We start from the raw sequence: 25,306 nt of genomic DNA on the forward strand, positions 1-25,306 counted from the left end.
AACTAATTCACTTTTAATTCACACCTTTAGTTAATTTGGATTAATTTTCCAAAGCATCCTTGTGTAGAGAACCCTAGGTTCTGGGACACAAGACAGCAGCTTCAAAAAATAGCAGTGGTTCCACAAAATTCTAATTCAACCACTTAACTGGGAAGTGAATTCTGAATATTCGCTGCAAACCCACTTGAATAAATATACTGTAAGAATAATATTCCAACTGGTCTTCACAATTAGTGCATGTTCTAAAACATTCTCTCACCTGAGTTGGCAAGCTGACTTTTAATTGTACTTGTGATGTTCACTCTACTTCCAATAAACAACACCAAAATGAGTTTAAGTTAGACTGTGCCTAATTGCATGAATGGGTGACCAAGAGAGGGTGGAGGACACAAGAATCCTCCCTCTTCATACTCCTGGAAAGGGAACAAGACAATAAGCAAGGACCAGGGAATTCTAGCACTGACAGAGCTGGTAAAATCTTGGAATTGCCATTTTGCAGGGAATTTCTATGTTTTGAAATTTGTTTTCATTCTGATTTGAGACAAACCCAAATATTTTTGAAATTTTCGGCCTAATGGAAAATCCAAAAAAAAAATTCACTTTCTGCTGTTTCAATTTTTGTTTTGGAATTTTATGTTTTTTCTTCATTTTTAATTATTTTTTACATTATTTCATGACATGTCAGTAGAAATTCTGAAATGAAAATTTTCCAAAATGAAAATAAAAATTGGTTTCAAAGTATTTTCCCTGTCCACAGGCACTGTTGCCAAAACTGATTTTTTTTTTTTTTAAAGTGTTTAGAATGAAAAAGGCCTTTGTAAAAACATTTCCAAGCAGCTCGACAAACAGGGGTAATAGCAATCCTGGAGGTTTGTGGAACAGGAACACAACGTAGATGGTTCAGAGGAGGAGTGATGAAGGAGTGCACAGTACTTTATGTAGAGGTACAACAGATGCCACCACTGACTGCTTAGAGGGACTGAGGGAAAATGCCTCCAAGAGTCTCTACTGCCGGGATGAAACCCTTTCACAAACACATACCCCTCTTTATCTATGTGGCTTTATGCCTTAGCCTGCAATCTACCCAGAACACGGAATAGATCATTGATTAAAATTACTATACTCTTGCAGGGCAGTAAGAAATTACCAAAGAGGGAGGGATCAGAGCTCGTGAGAAAGCTTAGCAAATGGAGAAATAAAAAGGAAGAGCTACAAAGTTTTTAATTTCCTACAGACTTTTTCGTTCAGAATGTATGTGAGCTTCCTATATTTGAAACTATTGCAAAGGTAATAATTTTATATTGGCCAATGAAACACTCCATAGTGTCACACAAAATTTTATATTCCTAGAAGCCAGAAGTATTAACCAACACATTTATTTAGCAATGAAAAATCATCTTTGCCTCTTATCGATTTAGCAAGTCTTCTCTAAAAGTCTTATATATTCTGAACACAAACTGAAGTTTAAAGTTTACAGCATCATCAAATTTACTATAAGAATTCTGTGTAGTTAATTTCCATTATATTCCATTTCTATTTCAACTCATTGTAATACTGGAACACCTGCTTAAAATGTGTATAAAATGACTGTCAACCCCATATGCAATAGGTCTAAAAGTTATAAAATATATATATATATAAGAAAAGCATCACACTTGTTTTCTATTTCCTGAAGACAAAGGTCTTATCAGGGTGCTACCAAGCATTCTGGGCTAAATCTGATTATGTAGGTCCAAAGAAAAGATACTAGCTTCTTCCACAGCTTTCCTATTATGCTATGGTTTAGGTGCTATTTTAAATCCTTCTAATATCTCCTGTTGCTGCATCATGAGCAGCCCATTGCCATGTTGTCTGCTTCAGGCTACACAATATCCTTCACCTAGGTGTGGTGTTTTCACTTGTACTTGTGACAACAAAAAAATGTTTTTGACTTCACTTGTTGGGCTTTCACCCTCTGCTTTATTTTAAGGATGATGTCTGTATGCCATACTTGGTAGAACAAGCTATGTTAAGTCCTTAAAAACAAAACAGACAAACAAACCAACCAACCTAGAAGGGAGATTACTTTTTATGGTAACAACTTAGCCTTTCAAAGGCTCTACTCCAGTGTTGACTCTTCTCTTTCCCTTATCAGATGGAACAGTCTACCTCACTTGGATTGAGAAGAAAAATTGTCGAGCAGCTTCTAATTTTTTTTCTCCTCCTTAAATGTTTAAGGAAACTTTATCTTCAGCAAACAACCTTAAAACTTGCATTCCTAACACTGTGTTCAGTTTTCTGATTATTGTTTTAAGGTCTCTGTGGGATTTCAGCAACAATGATGTTATCTGCATCTCTGAAATGACTCAGGTACTTTCTACTGCAAAAACCTTGAATGGAATGAAAAAAATTTCAGTTCCACCTACCTATTTGTTCTAAAAAAAGGCTTCTGGGTAGCAGTCCCTCCCTGTTTCAGAACGTATTGCTCATGGTATTAAAAGCCAGATTCACTGGTATACAGTTAAGATTCTCTGAGGAATGAATCATTAAACTGTTCATGCTTTGGTTCATTTCTCATTGAGCCTTACATAAGCTACCTAACAGACCTAAGGAGAAAAGGAACTGTGCTGTAAAAATTAGCTAGCATTCAAAACAATGTTAGCTATTTCAGAAAAAAGAACAGGATTACTTGTGGCACCTTAGAGACGAACACATTTATTTGAGCATAAATAAAAAATAAAATAAAATAAATGTATTAGGTGCCACAAGTACTCCTGTTCTTTTTGCAGATACAGAGTAACATGGCTGCTACTCTGAAACCAGCTATTTCAGAACTTATTTTTCCAACTTATCTTTGTCATTTTTTGTTTTTGACTTCAGCTCTAGCTTAAAACCTATACCTCAGACTTTTTTCCCTTGACTCAGGCCCACAAGCTGAAACATTGTAAGCTAAAAGGTCGATTGACATTTAAAAAACACCTTATGCTGAAAGGCTCCGAAAACCAAGATGGATCAAAGCAGTGCAAAATTATCGTGCAAAAGAAGCAACGGAATAATTTAGACAGCTTTCTGACAGAACAACAGTCTCAACAGTCTAGTACTGAAATTCTCTGTGAACCATACAAGCCCTTTTTCTTCTTTTCAAAGAACGTTTTAAAAATGACTGGAATTGTTCATCTGAAATAAGTTTTATCATTATAAATAAATTATGGCCTCATTCACCAATTATCTCATAGACTGCTGCAGTAAGCTTTATAATCACTCAAACCAAACTACACTGACTGGATCACTAATGTGCTGATGCTCAATTATTTCTGTGAAGAATGCTACAGAACATTAAACATTAACAACAGTCTAAGCCTACATTACCTTTCTCCAAAATAAATCTAATTCAACACTGTTGAAGTTTAAATAATCTTGAATTACTGGATCATTTCCCCTCCACTTACCTTCTTCTCTAATGACTGAAATAGAGCTAAGTTATGACATATTTTGGCACAATATACTATTAACTCAATAAACACAATTTACTCAATAAAATAAATGTGCTGAAATTCTATTTTCTTTGATACAATGTTAAACCTGTAGTGCACTTCTCAGGAAAATAATGTGTGATCACTTTAAAATCCCATACAGGACACTGGCAGCACAGAGAGTTTACTAAGAAGTTTGTGTTTTACAGGATTCTGATTTATTGTTTAAGAACTGCCAGAAGAATGCTTATCCTACTAGCTCCTATTCTCCTGCAGTGGACCACCTGAAACAGACTCCCTCCTAACCATGAATCCACATCCTCTCCAGCTATTATACTGTTTAATTATTGGAAGCCCTTAGGATAATATGAAGATAAAAATAAACTTACTTTATTGCAATTCTCTTCCGGGATGTAAGGTTTAATAGGACAAAAATCTCTTCATTGCCTGCAGCAGCCCCAACTTCTCTAATCGCTCTGAGTCACTTTGCTATTTCCTTCCATTCAAGTTTGACTCTGGTTTATTTATATTAGAAAGCGTATACAGAGCTGTGTAGGGTGCTAAAAGATGCAACAAAGCTACTATCGACCACATAGGCAAGGAATATTAAAGTGGTATTAGCCTCAATTTAATGAAGCTTGGTCTACATTACAAAGATAGTTAGATCAATATTAGCTGTCTTATGTCAACTTATGTCAGTGGCTACACTACAGCCTTGCTCCCGCCAATTTAAGTGCCCTACTACACAGACAAAATAAATCCACCTCCATGAGAGGTGTAGAGCTTATGTTGGCGTAGGTAAGGCAACAGACACTGAGGGCATGGCTACACTTGCAGATGTAGAGCGCTGTGAGTTAAATCAGCCCTTGGAGAGTACAGTAGGGAAAGTGCTGCAGTGTGTCCACACTGTCAGATTCAAGCACACTGGCGTGGCCACATTAGCAGTTCTTGCAACGCCACAGAGAGCAGTGCATTGTGGTAGCTATCCCAGCATGCAAGTGGTTGCAATGTGCTTTTCAAATCGGGGGGTGGGGGGTGGAGTGTGACAGGGAGTATGTTGTGTGTATGCAGGGGGGGAGAGTGGGTTTTTGGGGGGCTGAGATTGTGTCAGCATGATGTCTTGTAAGTTCAGACAGCAGCAGACCCCCCCCACTCCCGCCTCTCTCTCTCTCTCACACTCACAGCAAGCAACATTCCACACTAATGGTTGCTTTGTCCCAGAGCAGATAAGCATGCCAGCTGTCAGAAACGGAGCTTTGAAAGGGCCTATCCGCATTCCTGCAGCCGATTCCAAAACAATGACAAGAGTGGCCACTTGACTTAAGGGGATTATGGGACGTTTCTGGAGGCCGATCAGAGCACAGTAATGCAACACCTCGTTCACACTGATGCTGGGGCATTTCAGCCAAGGCGCAGCAAGCGTTATGCTTCTCGTGGAGGTGGATTACCAGGAGCGCTCCAGCTGCAGCGTCCAGGGGCTCTAAGTGCCTTGCCAGCGTGGACGGGTCGTGAGTTAGGGTGGGGCTGCTTTAATGCACTCTAACTTGCAAGTGTAAGGAAGCCCTTAGTTACTTAAACTGGCTGTTGGCTAAAATTGTTGTCAATTTCAGGGAGAGCTGGAACCCTGAAAATGACAAGAAAGGCTGATAGGTTCCCTGCTGTGAACCCCACACCTAGCTCACAGCTCAGGCTGTCACCCTGGGATGGGTGAGGGGCTCCAGCTAGAGCCCAGCTGCCTCCTGGGCTCTGGGCCCTCTCCGGCACTCCAGACGGGGACCGGGGTCAGGGGCCTGTCCTGCTTCACATGGTTCCTGGAATCAGCAGCATGTCCCCCCCTCCAGCTCCTACTCATAGGAGCATCCGGGGGCTCTGCAAGCTGCCACTACCCCTGCCAAGCACCACCCCCACAGCTCCCATTGGCCAGGAACCACAGCCAATGGGAGCTACAGGTGCAGCACCTACAGACAGGGCAGTGTGCAGAGCTGCCTGGGCATGCCTCCACGTAGGAGCTGGGTGGGGGGGACATGAGCTGCTTCTGGGAGCTGCTTGAGGTAAGCACGGCCTGGAACCTGCATCCCTGCACCAGCCCTGATCCCCCTCCTGCCTTCCGATACCCTCGGTCCCAGCCCAGAGCACCCTCCTGCACCCACACCCCCAGCTGGAGCCCTCACCCCCTGCCGCATCCCAACCCCCAATTTCATGAGCATTCATGGTCCGCCATACAATTTCCATACCCAGATGTGGCCCTCAGGCCAAAAGGTTTGCCCAGCGCTGATCTAGATGCTTGATCATAATAGAAGATTTTAACCTAACAAACTCTTAACTACTAGTATTTAGAAAGGTAGATTATGTCCTCTTCTTTTTTGAAGGAAAAATAGGACATTAATTTGTTGTAGCACAGAAGGTTGCAATCAAGAAGAAAAGTTATCTTTTAAATTTAAAAGAAAGGGAGAACTAAATTTAACTAGAACCTATATAGTGTAGATATTTTTAATGAAACAGCCCACAAACAATGAGAGAAGAGTTTCGTGAAGGAAATCTAAAACTGCAGAAACCTTATCTCAGGCCTGGTCTTCACTTAAAAATTAGATCGACCTAGCCACGTTGCTCAGGGCTGTGAAAAATGTTATGCCCTGCATGCCATGGTTAAGTCTACCTAACTCCTAAATTAGGCACAGCTACATCAACAGAAGGATTCTTCCCTAGGGAATTTTTAGTGCATACCACTCACTTGTACATGGACAATACATTACAGTGCTTTAGCCGTAAGGCACGTTATCCCACCAAGTAGACATGCCTTTAGAAAGACAATGAAGGAGGATTATTTGGTCTTGGGAGATCTCTGAATTTCTGTAAATTAATGTAAAGAAGAAAAAATGCATATTTTGGGGGAACCTTTCAGCCTCCGAGTCTTGAGTCCCTATTCAAAATTTTTCTTAATTATTAGTTTGTTATTAAATGAGATACTTCATGTGTAGTTAAAATGTGGTTTGATATTTTCTCTAGCGCATTTTTTTTTCCTGAAAACATGAAGTAGTCTGAGAAACATATTCATTCTCAAGCCATGGAAAAAAGGTACAAAATATCAAATTATGCCCTTCAGCCCTGAGAACAGATTGCTCTGGTAATGGCCATATTTATTTGCCACTAAGCCTAAATCCAAATATTGCTTGGTGCCTGAAAGACCTAAAACCACTAGCAGGGATGCTGTTACAACTATATGCCCCAATCTCACAAATTATTACATGCGGATAGACCCCTACACACATGCAGCACTTTAGTGAAATCTTAGTTCTGGTCATGAGCTGAAAAAAGGTTTACAGTGTATTTCAAAACAGATAATGATTCAGTTATAGTGATATTTGTGGGGTTTACTTTTTGTTCAGTAACTTTATGCATTTAAACTTTTATCATTGCTTTGGTCTAGATGATTTTTGGGGGCAGATGACCAAAATTTCACAACTCACTCTTAAGTTCATCTTCATCTCAGAAACAGCATCTTTATAAATAATCTTACAAAATATAGAATGAAAGTGGAACGGTTTCCAGAAAAGAGTCAATTAAATGCTCAGATAAGGAAGTGGGTGACAAAGAGGAAAGGAAAGGATAAAATTAAGCGTGCCTATCATTTGAGGTTCTCAATGCACTTTGAACACTGAGCCTTATAACATCTCCCATAAGGTAAATTAACCATATAAAAATAGGCTAGCTGAGGCATAGAGAGGTCAGAAGAATGCTTTGACCTAGATCACAGCATGGTGAAGTTCCATAATGACATCCTGATGGACCCAGAAGTCCTGATAAGATCACTTTATCCAATTACCAAATCAAGCTTTCCTCTCCTTGTTGAAGGTGGCTAAGTTATGAGGGGGCAATGGACGGGAAGTGTGCTATTACTTGCAAAGAAATAGGGATAAAGCCCTTGTATAGATGTTTTTCTACAGAAATTCTGTTATAATTAACCTTTCCTGAGAACTGGGCCCCTATTTGGAAGATTTTAATATATTCAGGGCTGTATTTCACTTTCATTCATATACAGTATTTTCATTTTATATTTATAGTAGGATTTAAGTGGTTCCAAGTAATAACAGACAGAACAAAGTAAGTTACCAAGCAAAACAAAACAAAAACACACAAGTCTAAGCCTAACATAGTAGGAAACTGAATACAGATAAAATCTCACCCTCAGAGATGTTCCAATAAGCTTGTTTCACAGACTGGACCCCTTCCTAGTCTGGGCCCAATCCTTTCCCCGGTACAGTTCTTGTTAGCTCCAGCTCAGGTGGGAACTAGGGGATTTTTCCTGACTGGAACCCCCTTTGTTCTGTTCCACCCCCTTTGTTTCTTGCCCCATTAACGGTAACTTTGCCGCGCCACTGTGCCGGGGGGGGGGGAGGGGGGGACCATTGCTGCACACAGGAGAGCCGCATAGGGGCCAGGGCGGAAGCTGCAGTCTTGGAGAAGACCCTCTCTTGATTCCCTGCTCACCCTCAGCAGCGAGATATCTTCCATAATTATCACATCCTGTGGAAAGTGTGAGGACAGGAATGATCATCAGCCCCCCACCCCGCCCCCATTGCTGGCTCTCCCCAAGAGCCACGTCCCCAGGGTCCAGCAAGGTCCAGGAAGAGTGATTTACCCAGCCCCTGTTTTGGGGGGTCCTGTGGCTCATTTGTGCTTGCCTCGGGTCAGCCAGTTAGTGACAGATGTGTGAGTACTGGCTGTGTTTTAAATCACTGAATTGGTGTTCTGTGTGTTGCAAACAATAGTGCTTCTGTAAAATGTTGTGTTTAAACTTCACAGAGATGACCTCGGGAGCCCAGCCTCCCTCTTTGTTACTGGCAGCTGAGTGGTTGCACAGAATTAGAAAGCAGCCAAGAAGAACTAAGGAGGACTTTCTGCGTGATGTTATGATGCACTCTGCGGCCGAGAAACAGGAATTGAAGGAGTGGCGGGACAGTGAGAAGAGAGAATGAAAGGAGAACGCGGCACACAAGAAAGCAGCCCCTGCAGCAAAACTCTTTCCCATGCGCCCCTCCCCACATACACCGCCAACATACTCTTATCACCTCCTGGCTCCACTCTCTACCCACAGCATTCCACTCCTCCCTCCTCACAGTCCAGTACTCCCAATATCCACTGCACTCAACACCCATCCCTCTGCAGTTTGGCCCTGCTGAAGTACAGCACCCTGCATCATACTTCAAAGGAAAAGGTTGGGTATGATCCCTGGACATACACAAAGAAAGAGGTGCTCTGTGGGATAGCTGCCCAGAGTGCACCGCTTTGAATAGTGCCGCAAGTGTGAACACGCTATTGCGCAGGCAGCTGTCAATGTGAACACACAACAGTGGTTTTCCTTCGGCGCTCTCTGAATGGCACAGTAACCATCAGCGCTGTAACTTTTGAAGTGTAGACGTGCCCTAAACGTTACTCCTGTTAACATAAGGGAGTGAGCTGGATTATGATCCTTCTCATGGCATCAAGAGAATTGTTCAGTTTTAACCATTTACACCTGAGCAGACCTGCTGAAAGGAAATGCAGTTGCACAGCTCTCATTTGAAGACATGTATGTGAAGACAATGGGATTGCATGTGTGTAAGAGCTTGGCATACGTAGCTTTTATTACCAGGAGTGCGAGTGAGAGGGAAACTCATCTTGACTTTCAGATTCCAGGTTAAGTTTGCAGGACTGGCTGTTTACAAACAACAAGATTGTTTCTTTCCTAACTCGCCGTGTAGTATAATTATTGAGGCAAACATGTACATTAAAAGACTGTTTAAAAAATTACTTTTTTAGAACAGAACACCAGAGTTTAAAATAAGCCTCCTAATATATTTGCACTGCAATACTAGGGAGACCTAAAATATTTAACAAAAAATCTATTCTGGAAAACCCACAAAAGTGACTGATTTATAAGCATCTTACTGTTTAACAATGAAGAAACTCAGTATGTTCCCACAATAATGCATTTCCTTAATCTGAAGCAAACTAAATGCTACCATATGCCTGTTGGGAGGTAATGGGTCCATTTAGAGCTGGCCTCCTTCTCTGCTCAAGGAGGATGACCTGTATTTAAAGGCTCCATATCCTTCTTCCTTCCTCCCAGGTAATTCTTGTCAATCACCCTGGTAGGGAAAAAAACACCACCCTTTATTCATCTTGCCTTTTAAACCCCCGGGGACGGGGGGGGGAGAGGGGGGGGGGAGAGGAGGGAGAAGACCCAGCTCCTCAGTGGCCATCATTTCCTGTAAAGTTGGCTAGCAGCCTGTTCTCTTGCCTGTCAGAGGAGGTCTCCTAGCTACACTAGATGTGCACTCCTGAACAGCCAGATCTTTATATTAATTATCCAGGCAGCCCAGAATGGTAAGTTACTTTGTTTAGGAACACAGAGTCTAGCAGCTATGACATAGGGTTCTATAGCTTTAATTTATGTAGCTGACAACATGACAGTAGCTAAAGCTTTCGTGGTACGTTCCCTGTCCCATCCCAAATCTCATTCAGCTGCCTTTAATTTAGCTATCTTGGATTGTGCAGAGTCTCAAAATACTACAGTCAAACAAAGGAAAACTGGATCCTTATTGGTATAAAGATTTATATTGGTGTTAATTAAATACACTAATAGTACCACCAGTTATAGCTGAATGAACAAACAAGTGATGATTTTGAACTTAATTGATTAAATTTTTTAAAGTTTTGTTTTCTGATGCAAAGACAGTAAGAATGATGATTTCTTATCTGTCCAAAGAATCTATTACAACATACAAGATCTTTCAGGTCAAAAAAATCCGTTTTTGTAGGGATAAAAGCTTTTTTCAAGCTGTAGGTTGGCTGCCTTATGCTGATTTTCTCAGTTGAATGTACTGAGAGATTTTATTATATGAGAAATAAAACTAAAGATGCATTCTCATATCAATAAACACCCAAAACCTCTTACTAAAAGAGTTATTGTAACTTGAAGTTATGTTCAGTAATTACTTTTATTCACCAAAATCTCTGAAATATGGATATGGGATATGAAAATACATTTCCCATTATCTGATCATTCCTATCTTTGATCATAACTCATGAGAACAGCCTACCAAAATCAGTATAAGATTCTTGAAGGGTTTTTGTTTGAACAGGACATCAGTTACAGAGTCATCATAACTGCAAAACCCCAAATTCATCCATGTAACATATGAGTATCACAGAAGTAATTGTTTCTTAAACTTCATAGACAAAATAAATACTCTGAATAAAGAACCTAGCATTGTAAAGTTAAGTACAGAAACTACAATTTTTAAAAAGCATGAACAGATCCTCAATGCTAATCTCAACAAGCCAGAACCACAGCCCAAATGAATGTTCAGCTAAACCGTTAAGAACCAAACTGAAGTTCACCATATACAATACATTTAAAATGAAATTTCACTGATGAGTTACAGTAACTACTGATTGCCATTGCACAACGTTTTGTAAACTATATTACTATTCTTGCCCCTGGGGCATTCTGCATGGACACTTTAGGCAGCTAGATTTAAAAACCAGGCCCAGAATAAATATCTCCTGCATACACAAAGTCGATTGCCTAGAACAGCATTTATATTACTCCTCTCTCTCCATAATGGCAAGTTTAGATCTATGCAGGAATCTGAATAATTCTTAAGTGTGTGTGATTGTTAGTGTTTTTCATGAGCTTTTTACCTTGGGGACCATTTATGGGGATGAAATAAAACAAGATACAGGCTTCTCATAATATTTCACTATACAGGAACTGAAATACTGTGGGAAAAACAACTATTTCAGACACAAATGTTTCCCTACGCATAAATAAGTCTAAAAATGTTCATATATATGATCAACTATGCACCCATCCCTACTCAGGACTACAGAAATGTATGAAACTCTCAGACTCATAGAAAAGTATGGTATTTCTCTAAAGTTGCATTTGCACTGTTTTCCTGTTTAAATTTAAGGTGTTTTCCTCTGTTAAGATGTTTGATCAGTAAAATTTACCAATAAATTTCATCTCAAATTTTAGAATTTATCTGTAAATTTTGGATATGAAGCCCATGTCTGCTCGGTGCCTAAATCACTTCTGAAAAAATGGGACTTAGGGGCCAAAGTCACTTGGATACTTGATATTTCCTTAATACTTAGATTTATTTTAAAACTTTTTTTTTAGACACTAGGTTCTATGAAGCAGGAACTCTCTTCCTATGTACTTGTTCAGTACCTGCCAAAATGAAGGCCCCAATCAGGGTGCTAACAGAATATAAAATGTTAAGATTACTTATTCTTTTTAGATATGCTGAGCAGCAATGACACTAAGTATTATTACTATTATTTTGTGATGCTACTAGCAAATGAGTAGTTTAAAAGCACAGTCGTTAATTAAGTCAAAAGACCTCTGATGGGTAGTGACTTCCTCAAGGTCACACAAGGCAGAGATCATATAACCCAAGAAACCCACCTTCCATCGCCATAGTCTACCCACTAGACCACAATGCACTGCTGAATTATGAAAACTGTATTTGCAAATTAGATGCAGGATTTCAAACAACTTCATTATTTATTTTGCAGTGACAATGTTCAACTCTAAGACTTCCCTCTGAGAAAATCTGCAAACGTTCACAATGCTAGCTGATAAAATCATTGTGACAACTCATTAAATTGATAGCACTATAAAAGTACAGTTTACAAAAAGAAGAACATACGTAAAAGTAACTGTCCTTCCTTTTTGTCCTTTAGTCATGTCAGCACACAGATGATTATAATAGAACCCTAATTTTAGGAACTAATTGTGGATGGAGGACTTCATAAAATTGAACATCTCAGAGCTGCAGCACAGTGCATCACATCACTTTTTTTTCCCATGTAGAGCAATTTCCAATACACTGGGAGCTGCTTGAGGTAAGTGCTGCCCAGAGCCTGTATCCCTGCCCCACTCCTGCGCCCCTGCCCCAGCCCTGATCCCCCTCTGAACCCTTCAGCCCCACCCCAGAGCCCTCACCCCTCCTACACTCTAACCTCCAATTTCATGAGCATTCATGGCCCACTATACAATTTCCATATCCAGATGTGGTCCTCAGGCCAAAAAGTTTGCCCACCCCTGCACTAGAGGGGTGGCTGACTTGTTCTTCATCAACATAATGTTCATTATGTGATTTTCTTTCCCCACGAGGAAAAATGGTTCATATTACTGGTCATCAGGAAAAATGAGGTTCTACTGTACTGCCTACTAGATGCTAGAAGGTGTATTGTAAATTAAAGCAGTTTCAAAGCTGCTGTAAATTGTGCTTCCTGAACAACCCCCCCACCGGCTCTGCTGCCACTACCGCAGGATTGGCAGAGCACAGCATACTTCTGTTGTGCCCTGGCAAGCCCACTATGCTGGTGAGCCATGAGTGAGTGGGGTAAAGCCAGCATTTTGAGGAAGTATCTTGATCAGATTAGCTAATCTGCCATACTATTAAGCCACTCAGGGGTGGTTTTTTAGGATCTCTATTTCCCATGGTGAACATGTTCCTTGTAGGCTTGCAAAATAATATGTATTCTGGCTAGGATCTGGGGGTTTTCCTCCTATTCACTACGAGACCTGGCAAATCAAACAAAGCTGTATCTCCTGCTTGTCTTAGGTGGCCTGGTTCCAAGAGCACATCCAAATATAGATTCATAGATTCATAGATATTTAGGTCAGAAGGGACCATTATGATCATCTAGTCTGACCTCCTGCACAATGCAGGCCACAGAATTTCACCAGTAGCGCAAATGAGGAATTGTACAAAGATACATATAGGGCTGGAAAATCCTGGATGGTAAATTGGCAGAGCATGCCACAGAATGAGAATGAATGTCCATTCCTAACTCAGAGCTAGGGATTGTGCCCCCAGGGGAAAGATTTTCAAAAGTTCCTAAGGATTTAGAAGTAAAAACCTCATCACAGAGCTTTTGTTTATAAAGAAATACCAAAATAGTCATTCCCAAGCGATCCTCTTCAGTGGAAGTACCATGGAAAGCATAAACCCCTATAAAATTGTTATATGGATTTCCCTTTCCTTTTCCAATATTTCTTTTGCGAACTAAATTCTGGTCTACACTGCAAACTTATGTTGGTATGATTAAGCCACCCTGGGGTGTGGAAAATCCACACGCCCTGAGCAATGTAGTTATACTGATCTAACTCCCAGTGTAGACAGTGCTATGTCGGCGAGAGGGCTTCTGCTGTTGACATAGCTACTGCCTCTCAGGGAGATGGAGTACCTATGTCCATAGAAGCTCTCCCGTCAGCATAGATGGCATCTTCACTAGGCACTACAATGGCATAGCTGCAGTGGAGCAACTGCAGTGTAGATAAGCCCATACTTGCAGTGCAAACCTAACCCAATATTTCCCTCTTAGGAAAGAATTATGGCCATGATGATAAATTTAAGATCCTAACACTCTTTGAAAATGGGAATTGGATAAGATCCTTGCATCATTGTATATCCAGAGAAGTCTGTTGCTGTGCTTCTATGGTGATGTGCATCTGCCATTTGAGAGTAAAGTTTTCCGTAGCTATGAATGATAACATTTGCTAAAAATTCATTTTTCTCTTCCAAACCACATGGCAAATCTCTTGATTTCTGTTGTGATCGTCCTAATCTCATGGAACCCCTATTATTTCAATATGGGAACTCAAATTTTAAAAGCAACGGTTTGATAGTTCTCCTTCTAATCCATCTGACAGCCAGTGGTACAAAATGTTGCCCACTGGCCAGACTAATTAGCATGGCTTGGATCAATCCACTTGCCAATAATGATTGGAAGATTTACTTTGCAAGAAGGAGGTCATCAATCTCTGAAGAATGTAAGGTTTGATTACAAAACATTTCTATTCTTGTTATGAGAGTTCCATGTAAAAGCAGTATGTGTTGTGTATGTATCATTAATATCATATAAAGAGCACTGTCTATTGACCTATATAGAATAGCTCCGGACAAGACAGACAGTAAGAGTACAACCAGCACCTAAAGACAGACACACATATCCTAAGAGCAGTGCCAAGCTCAGACTCTGCAGTGCAAGGACAACTCTACCACCTCAACCATCGTTTAAGAATTACCAAAGAACAACTGTCCTCATGAAGGCCTGAATTAGTATCACTGCATGTCTTCAGTTACAAGTGCTGCAGTGATGAATGTGAAACAGGTTCACTTACTAGTGATCCTCAAATTAACCAGTGCAGTGCCGAGAATTTATCAGCATAGAAAACACCAGAAGGTTCAATCATCAACAGAAGGGACACAAAATAAAAGCATCCAAAATGCAAATCAAGCCAAGCTGCCCAGTAACTTCAAAGATGTTAACTGAAATTATTCATTTCCACTTCAGGAAGAGGTTTTACAGAAATTCTGTATAAAAGTAAAAGCAACAGGAGTACTTGTGGCACCTTAGAGACTAACACATTTATTTGAGCATAAGCTTTCGTGGGCTACAGCCCACTTCATCTGATGCATGCAGTGGAAAATACAGTAGAACGATTTTATATACACAGAGAACATGAAACAATGGGTGTTACCATACACACTATAACGAGAGTGATCAGTTAAGGTGAGCTATTACCAGCAAGAGAGAAAAAAAAACTTTTTGTAGTGATAATCATTTTTGACTGTTACTATTCACAACTTTGTGAGCAGCAGTGAAACTGGCAAAAATCATTGTCACTGAGGCTTGGGAAAGCTGAGCAAGCAACAGAAGCAAGCACTGGAGTTATCCATAGGGTAGGAGAACAGATGCTGGGGAGAAACAGGTGACTGAAGACCTCTTCCCTTCCCAATTCTGATGGCAGGCAAAAAGTCAGATTCAGTGGTAAGAGTAATGGTAAAAGGTAGGAGTGAGGTGTAACGGAGAAAGTGTCTTCTCACTTCCAGAAGCTTGAGAAGATAGAGCTACAAATTTATCAGCTACCTAGCCTAAGGCAAATATTAAAGATCAAGCCTCACGGCAGGATTCAAGAAGATCAACCAGATACGAATTCCCTCCTCTCTCCCAGCAGACTAGGGCTGGAGGGAGGTGTGAGGGGAAATTGCATTCTTGCTAGAATATTGCTGTTTGACCTCAATCCTAGGGTCTCCACTTCACCCCCACTTGTGTCTGAAACCTACTTCTGATTAATAGACATATGTCTATATTTTAAAGCCGTGCTTACTGACACCTACTAACTCTATAGTCACACAACTCATATCCTCCTCAGGGACAGAATCAGCAGCTTCATTTTAATGAGATCCAGAAGACGGGCTGAAAATGCAGGTGAGACTTCACTTGTTCCTTCTGCAACCAATAGTCCCACGAGTCACCATTAGTCCAAGTTTTACTTTAAAATATCTTTAAAAGATATTTTTTTAATTTTCTGAATTCAACTTGGTTCCAAATCAGGTACTAAAACATAGCACCTCTAAGAAATAAACTGATGTGCTTTTTACATTGTGTAAATTCACCTACAGTAGTTTATCTTTAAATGCAACTTGCCATCCTCCTGGTAAAAGAGTAACCATTATAAAACTTACATTTTATTCTTCACCCAAAATAGACTTACTTGCCTACAATATTTTAAGTTATATTTAAATTTCATCAAGAAATATAAACCTATAAGAAATCCTATATAGATGTTCTAATTAATATTTCAATAAGGGGAGGAGTTTGGGAGAGAAGGAGAAAAATATATTTGTCACAAAATGAACAAACAGTATCACGTATTATTTGGAAAATAGTTAAACAAAAAAAGTCTAGAGCTAGGGTTATACTCTCCTTGAAACTTGTTCAGCTCAGCAACAGGTTTTCCCTGGCTCCAATGAGGGAAGAATAGCCCCATGAGTCACCAGGTTTTCTATAATACTTGTGTCACCTAGTTAAACGCTAGAACACCGGTTCACAAACTGGGGTCCACATACCACTAATGGTCTATGGAGACCTGCCTATTGTTTTTCCACATAAGCAATTGCCACAGGGATGTTATGGAACTATTAATTGGATGGGAGAAAGTCCACATACGTACCTGTGAGAAGGAAGTGAAGCTGTCCATAAGACTCAAAGTGATATCCAGGCTACGAAAATGTGAGAAACCCCCTGCTCTAAAATACCTTATAGAAAGACACCTACTAATTTATTTCAAAATAAAAAACTATAATCCATAACCAAACACCCAGTATTTTCACCACCATCTTCAGCCTGAACTGAAATCAAATATTCACTAAGGAATCTTGGTAACAAATTTAAAAAAATACATAAAACTGAAAGTGTAAGTAAAAACTCCCTCCCCTTTTGGAGATATTTACTCTTCAGGTAATGACATGAAAGGCAGTTAACATTCTAGCTGGCCATTACTTGACTAAAAGTGGTCTTAATGCAGTTCTAATACGGTGCCATGTTTCAAAAAATCATGTACTCTTGACATTTTAAGATGCAGTAGTATTTTCTTCTCTACCCTTACTCTATTGTGCAGTCTCAGGCCTTCTGCTATGCTTCGGACACATCTTATGATTAAAACAGGATCGTTCAGAATTTAAGATCTACTGATTTACTGACATTTTTCCATCCAATTCACATGACAGGATTTTTCTCCCTTTGGCTTTGTTGCTAATGGTCTGGGAGTTTCCCTTTTTTCTTATTTTAAGTGTCAACTCATTTAGAGTTTGTCCATTCAGCAAGGACACATATCTATAAGATCAAACTTCAGAATTCCAATTGAGTGTTTCAGCATGCTTTTTACAGATTTAAAAATTTTATTAAAGTTAATGTTGAAAATCAAATTTACACAAGTTAAGAGGGAAGGTACTGTACATACTGGGTCTGGCTTGGGTTATGGGGGATTGCAAGTATCGGTTACAAGGTTCATAAGGTACATACATATCACAAAACCAGCATAGATCCAGATTGGGGTGTGGGAGTTTTTAAAAGTGTCAGTGGATAAATGGGCTCGGGTACGCCACCCATGGACTGTATTAAGAGTCCAAATCAGTATTGGTGTAGAGAGTAAGTACATAGGTGATACTAAGCTCTCTCCCCTCCAAACTACAAAGTTCATGTTACACTTCGTCTCTACTGAACGCTCACAGTTCACACAGTTTTCAAACTGTTTCCTCTGTATTTCACTTTTAAACTAAAAAGAAATCATAGCAAAATCCTCCCTAAAAGCAGCTACAAACACCACACACCCGCTTAATTCCACACATACAGATAAAGCATTTAAATAAAGCATTCTCACCAAATACACGCCGGGCTCAAGGATTGCTTCTTCTCCAGCTGTATTTTCTCAGTGTACCGTGTACAAATGATGTCAGCAGCACTTAAGACGAGAGGCGGAGAAAAAAGCATACTGGGAAATCCAGTCCAGCTGGAGAAAGCCTGTGACTTATGTGGGTGGGTGGAACTCTTTCCCGTTATAGTTCATCTGATAGAGATGATCCATTTCACTATAATTTGCAGAGCTTAAAAGAGTGGAGATAGACGTGTCTATAGAAAGCAGCTTTCATGGTATGCTGGGTGTGGTACTGCTTAGCTGGTTTAACCATGAAAGCTTTAAAAGAATGAGTCAACCTACTGAGCTTTTAAAACTAAACATTTTCATTGTCTGCTAAAGAAATGCATTCTTCCGAGGATTTTTTTCAGATGAGTTAACACAATCTGGAGTTTTAAATTGCTTCTGAAGTTTACCACAGTTTCATGTGGCAGTTTACATTTCACTTTAAATGTGTTCCAACTCTTACCAGCAAAACAATCACTTATATGTATTTTTATTAATCAGTTTACAAACTTTAGTACAGCACTCTCAAATCCAGTAATTGTATTGAAATCTCTAAATTAATTTGATCAAAGCTAAAATTCAGCATGGCATTGTACATGGAAAATAAACTAATAAAAAAACAGAAAGCAGGGATAAAGTATTCGCAAAAAGAAAAGGAGGACTTGTGGCACCTTAGAGACTAACCAATTTATTAGAGCATAAGCTTTCGTGAGCTACAGCTCACTTCCTCAGATGCATATCGTGGAAACTAAGCTCAGAACCAGGACGGAGACAAATGTTCATTCTCCAACACACAGACATCTGAATCTAAAGCTGCTGCCCTGACTCGGAAAGCAAAAACTCTAACATGCTCTGACTTCCTTCCAGACTACATAATACTAGATGCAACATATGTCAAACTGCTAGAAACTTGCTGCTGGTTTTTATAAGGCAGACAACACTGTTATTCTGTGAAGCAGTATTTCCTAATCCTCCACCCCACCTGACACCGGAGAATAGTTTGAGGGGGGAGGTGCAGGAAAAAAGTGGCTGGGTCAGCCTGGGTGGAGAGACACATACAGAGTACAAATAAATGTGTTGTTGCATGTGATGGCTCCTTGCCAACAAGGGAAATCAGAATCAGAGAAGTGAATGGATGAAAAGGAGATGACAGCAACTGCATCTGGGCATAGTGCAAGGGGACATGGCAGGATATTCATCTGCCAGTTCAAGCTGCGGTAAGATCAACAAAGGATTTCTCCATCAAAACCTTTCAAATATCAAATATCACCACTACACCACTCTAATACTAGAGGTTACGACACATTAGCAAAAACTAGACTAACAGGAAAGGAGTACTTGTGGCACCTTAGAGACTAACCAATTTATTTGAGCATAAGCTTTTGTGAGCTACAGCTCACTTCATCGGGGTTTGTCACAAATTTAGGGCTTTCAGCATTTATGTAGTATGATATTAGGTTAAACAGATTTTAAAATGAAAAATTAACTCTGAACTAATCTTACTAAAGTAAGGATTCCCCCTAAAGAAATGTTCCTGCTGAGTTTATCTCCTCCAGCATATAGGCAAATAACACAGTGCACAGCGAAGCCAACTTGCAAGAAAAGCCAGACTTTGGCAAAGATAGAAAAGGCAGTTCATTCTCCTGTCAGCTGGAAATCTATATGATCTATTGGCTGAATAAATAAATGGGATGTGTCCAGGGTGATCAAGTTCCCTGATGAACAGATAAAATTCCATGTAAGAAAATGGATTAGTTAATGCTTCTACAAGCAACAAAACTCATCTTGTGTGGTCTGTGAACCTCAGAGAGCACCTACATCACAATTAAACACCTGCGGCTGGCCCATCTTCACAGAACTCAGGCTGTGGGGATATAAGATTGTGGTGTAGACGTTTGGGCTCAGAAGAGCCCAGGCTCTGGGACCCAGTCCCCTCAGGGGTCCTACATCTCCAGTCAGAGCCCGAATATACATTGCAACTTTTCAGCCCCACAGCCTGAGCCAGATGATGCAGGCCAGCCGTGGCTGTTTAACTGCTGGGTAAATGTACACAGAGAAAAAAAGAGTACCATACTATGTCCCAGCAATCAGTGGAAGCCTGGCTGGAAACCATCTGTTTGGAGGAAGAAGCGCAGCTCTGAAACAATACAGAGAAATTCCCTCCACGCACAGAGCAAATGGATACATGTGTTTGAAGGTAGTATTTCTTACATATATTAGGCCTGTTAGTCTTACCTAGTCTGTCCTCATTCCTGAAGATCCTGGAGACTATCGGGACAAAGCAACCCTTCAGTCTACATATACCCCTCCATACATTTTTCCATAATATGAGGACACAGAATGATAGGATTTGAAGGGACTGGAATGATCATCTAGTCTAACTCCCTGCCAAGATGCAGGATTTGTTGTGTCTAAACCAGCCAAGACAGATGGCTACCCAGCCTCCTTTTGAAAATTTCCAGTGAAGGAGCTTCCATGACCTCCCTAAATCTGCTATGCTGTAATTTGAACCCACAGCCTCTTATCCCACCCTCTATGGCAAAAGAGTTATTTCCATCTTTTTAATGGCAGTATTTTAAGTATTTGAAGACTGCTATCATGTCTCCCTTAATCTCCAAACTAAATACACCTAGGTTCTTTTCCAAACTAAAATACACCTAGGTCCTTCAACTTTTGCTCATATGACCGCATTCCATCCGTTTGATCGTCCTTATCACTTGTCTCTAGATCCTTTCCAGTTCCTCTACATCCTATCTATACATTGGCATCCAAAACTGGACAAGGTACTCCAGCTGAGGCCTAACCAGTGCCCAGTAGAGTGGTACTATCACCTCCCATGACTTGCATATTATGCATTTTTTAATGTTAGGGATGCCAGAAGACTTCTGACTGCAGAAGACCAAACACCCCTGCTGCGCCTCAAGGCCCTGTCCCTTCCCCAAGGCCCCAGTGCTGCTCACTCCATCCCTGCTCCCTCCATCACTCACTCTTCCCCCCCTTTGCTCATTTTCACCAGGTTGGGCATGGGGTTGGGGTGCGGGAGGGGGTGAGGGCTCTGGGGTGGGGCAGGGGGTTGGGGTGGGGGGATGGGCTGAAGGTTTGGACTGTGGGAGGGGGGTGCAGGCTCTGGGAGGGGGTTTGGGTGTGGGAGGGGGTGGGGCAGGGAGTTGGGATGGGGGAGATGGTTTGGGGTGCGGGCACCTCCCCGAAGCAGCCGGCCTTTCCCTCCTGCTCCTAGGCAGAGGCACAGCCAGGTGGCTCTTTGCGGTGCCCCCGGCAGCAGGCACCGACCCTGCAGCTCCCACTGGCTGCAGTTCCCGGTCAATGGGAGCTGCGGAGCTGGCGCTTGGAGCGGGAGCAGTGCGAGGAGCTCCCATGGCCGTGCCTCTGCCTAGGAGCCATAGGGAAATACCAACTGCTTCCTGGAGCCATGGAGAGCCAAGGCCAGGCAGGGAGCCTGCCTTAGCCCTGCTACGCCGCCAACCAGACTTTTAACGGCCCAGTCAGAGGTGCTGACCAGAGCCGCCAGGATCCCTTTTCAACCACGCATTCTGGTCAAAAACCGGACGCCTGGCAACCCTAGTTAATGTGACCTAAAATGTGCTTTTTTTCCAACAGCATTGCGTTGTTGATTCATGTTGAGGTTGTCATCCACCACAACACTCAGATCCTTCTCAACACTGCTGCTGAGAAGACATAGGGGCTTAAGTTAAAACAATCTGGTTTGTTATTGATCTTTGAAAATTTCAGATAGTTAAAAGGTATATGACAGATTTGAAAAAATTAAAAAGCACCCTGTTACGTCAGGGAACATAAACAATCATACAGTGACTGTCAAAAGTAATCTTGTGGTGTGCACATTAAAATGGCTGACATAAGCAGGAACATTTGCAAAATCTTGGAGGAGAAAGTTCAGCTGACAACCAGTATAAGGGTGCTAGGGCCATTTATTGGAGTTGATTATAAATAGGCTTGAATTTGATTTTTTTATATAATTTTGATGGATAATATCAATGTTTATTTTTAAGATTTTCTATACTTATCAATTTAAATGTTCACAGTTGTGGGAAATTATGGGGGTCAGACAATTTATTTATGACAGTAGACACTGAGATGCAAAAAGTTAAAGCTTTGAATCATTAAAACACAAATTCTCATCATATATGCCAAAACATACTAAATAAATAGCCTTAAATCAAACTCTAAAAAGTTTTCAAGCAGCATTTTTCTTACTTGGCCTATCTGTAAAATTCAATTATCATTGATGGAAATATTTTTCATGCGCATGCGCACAGGGAAATCAATGTTTATCAACATTTACCAATAAAAATATAATCCTTCCAAGCCTGATTAAGGCAAAGAGGGCAAAGTGAAACTCAAATTGGAGAACTAAGTTTATGCCTTTTTGTTTGTTTAGTTGTCCCTCGCCCACTTTACAGTATAATACGAAAAGGCAACCTTAAAGGGTTTTTTAAATTTAATTTGACTTTTTCCACATTTTTTTCCCCTTGGAACTGTCAGGAATGTCAAGTCTAGCCTTCCCTATTTTTGAGGAAGCAGTCTGAGGTCCCAGAGGTGTTTCTCTCAGGCTTTAGTTAAAAGGAATGGAGTGTTTAAGTTTTAATGAAGGCACATTTGCTGCTAATAATTTCCCAGACATTTGATTTTAATTAGTTAAAGAAAACAGTTTTACACAATACAAACAAAATCACTTTCCCTTCTCAGGTTTCAGAGTAACAGCCATGTTAGTCTGTATTCGCAAAAAGAAAAGAAGTACTTGTGGCACCTTAGAGACTAACCAATTTATTTGAGCATAAGCTTTCGTGAGCTACAGCTCGGCTGTAGCTCACGAAAGCTTATGCTCAAATAAATTGGTTAGTCTCTAAGGTGCCACAAGTACTCCTTTTCTTTTTCCCTTCTCAATTAATCAGGTCGGACTTGCATGGCATTTAAGAAAAACAGGGGAGACAATATCTGATTTGCTAATATAAAACAAAAGCATACAAATACTATTTTTAACACACAAACAAATAGAACAAACCTATTCTGGCAGTATCCATGTTTCCTTTATATATCAGCTGCCTTTGACTCTCCTCTCCACAACACACTGATAGATGGATTTACTCAAGCTGGTCTCTCCTTTCTCTGTAAAATCTCAGGGTAATAGTGAACAATTGTTCATCCGCCTCAAGAGCTCACCTATTCAGGATTTCAGCAAGTTCAGGCATGGATACAGTCCCTATTAGACTGCAGTTTTAGTGGCTGGTAAGAACACCCAAAGAACCAGATAACAGCATTTGCTAAAAATGCTTTTTCTTTTTTCGGAGGAATGGACAAGAATGTTGTGATTTTTTTTTTCAAAGGCAGATCTTATCACAGTTCGTTATCCATGTCTTTGTCACCTCTAGGTTGAATTACTGAAGTGAGCACTACACAGATAATGTTAATCTTAAAATATACTTTAAAATAGAAATGCTTAGATCTTAAAGCCATTCAGAAACTCATAGCTAGGACAGATCCAGTCTAGACACTTTCTAAGTGGTATTTTCTGAAGGGACTGCTTTGCATTAGTTCTCAATAATCTGTACTATCTACAAAATGATTTCCAGGTCACACTTAAGGTTCTGGTTGTTGCCTCAGCACTGGGGATCATCTGAAGCACACAACAGCTTTTAAAAATCCCTAATTTGAACAGTAATACATTCTCATCCAGTGGTTCTAGGCTTTGCAACTCACTTCTACCATGATCCACCATAACCTCAGAGAATAATGCAAGACTCTCCTGGTTACCCAATTTTTTCCCCAGGAATAAGGGGTGGACTGGGTTTGGCTGGTATTATGGGATCAATAAAAGGCAGTGTGATTCTGGAACTGAGGTAGTCTTTTTAGAAATGCCTTTTAATATGTTTGACTATTGTGTGCAGTTTAAGTATTGTAAGTGCCCAGCGAGCTGCCAATAGATATTTATTTAGCTTTAAACAAATAAATAAGATAGTAAACTTGGTTATGACATCTCAAAGTATTTGTGAACTCCACTTCATAGCTCCAACTTCCTGGAGGATAAAAACAAGTGGGTGGCCAAAGAACTGTTACCTTGTGTGTGGTTTCCTAGATTTCAGAAGCGAGATTTGCAAGCATTGGTGCCAGGGACAGAGGTCGCCTGCAGTGAGCATGAGTCGACAATGTGGCTAACTGGACGGGATGCGATATGGTGCGCATCTCAAGGCTGTGTGAAACAGTGACATGTGGAGGAAGTCTACCCTCTAATGATGCCCATTTGTGGTGTTTACTGTTCATGGTGATGTGACTCTATGGTGCTTCGCACTATGAGAGAATGCATGTATGTGTGGTTTCTGTTGGAATAGAGGGAGAACACCTGTCGATACTGCCTTCTGTCATACTGTCTTCACTCTGCTTCATCTCCTCCTTCCCACGTGAGGCTCACATAGCACAACAATGAATGCAGTATATATGCATAAAGAGGGGAGGACTGACTCTGAAAGCTGTCCCATTTTCCCTGTGCCGGTAAGAATTTTATATTAGACACATGAGAGGCTTCTGCTCCAATCACTGACAGCATAAACTTAATATTAAATTAATATTGCAGTAGCTCAAACTATAGGGAAAGAAAAAGCACAAATATCTATCTTTGTTACTTTGCTCACATGACCCAAATATCCCATAACAATTTGTTACATAATGTCAGTTTGAAATCTGATAATTTATCTTACTGAGATAGTATTCAAGAAAAGGGTTCAAACCACTGAAATTTAAATCCCCAAATGGCAGACTATAGAAACTAGAGAGAGGGCTTAGTAACTCATCTTTTTCTTCCACCTACCAGTGTGGAAATTGCATAATGGCAGATGAATGCAAGTAATGCACAATACAAGGAATAATCTGAACTACTTATTCTCAATGCTAAATTAACTGTAAACATTGAAGAAATATCTGGGTGTCATTGTGAAGGTCAATTAAAACACCTACTCAACATGCAGCAGCCATCAAAAAACTAGCAAAATTTTACGATGTACTTGCAGTGGGACAGAAAATACTACTGAAAATATGATAACTTCAGTGCGCACTCACCTGGAGTTGTGTGTTCAGTTCTGGCTACCCTATTCATCAATCAATGTAGGAATAGAAAGGATTGAGAGAGAGAGCGCGCGAGCGCTGTGAAAGTTAGAGGCATGGAAAGGCTTTCATATGAAAAGAGACTGAAAAGATTGGGACTGCTTTAGTTTAGAGAAGAGGGGGGAAAGAGGAGAGACATGATGGAGGGAAATAAAATACTGAATGGTATACAGATAGTATATTGGGAATTCCTATTTATCTTCTCCGACAAGAACAAGAAGATACCCAATGAAACTGAAAGACAACAAATTTAAAACTGATAAATAAATCCTCTTATTTATATGTAGCACAGTCTATAGAACTCATGTTGCAAGATGTCATTGAGGCTTAGTCTGTAAGATCTTTGGGGAAGGCACTACTGCAGGGGTGACCAACCTGAGCCGGAGAAGGAGCCAGAATTTACCAATGTACATTGTCAAAGAGCCACAGTAATTTGTCAGCAGCCCCCCATCCG

The 25,306-nt window shown here is 40.5% G+C and overlaps 1 protein-coding gene across 9 annotated transcripts in view; it reads right to left on the bottom strand.

Annotated features, from left to right (window-relative positions):
* SGMS1 (sphingomyelin synthase 1) overlaps window positions 1–25,306 on the bottom strand; it is a 204,058-nt gene that overhangs the window by 64,383 nt on the left and 114,369 nt on the right. The window contains exon 1 of one of the 9 annotated variants that reach the window (XM_084634357.1): window positions 17,680–17,737. The exons of 7 other annotated variants lie outside the window; for them this stretch is intronic. The gene's annotated coding sequence lies outside the window, so the exon portion shown is untranslated. Of the gene's footprint in view, window positions 1–17,679; window positions 17,738–25,306 lie in introns of those variants that run through there. One more of the 9 variants, XM_084634366.1, reaches the window with a different exon arrangement.

Source organism: Lepidochelys olivacea (genome assembly GCF_965140295.1).
Source record: "Lepidochelys olivacea isolate rLepOli2 genome assembly, chromosome: 7".
NCBI classification, from domain to species: Eukaryota; Metazoa; Chordata; order Testudines; family Cheloniidae; genus Lepidochelys; species Lepidochelys olivacea.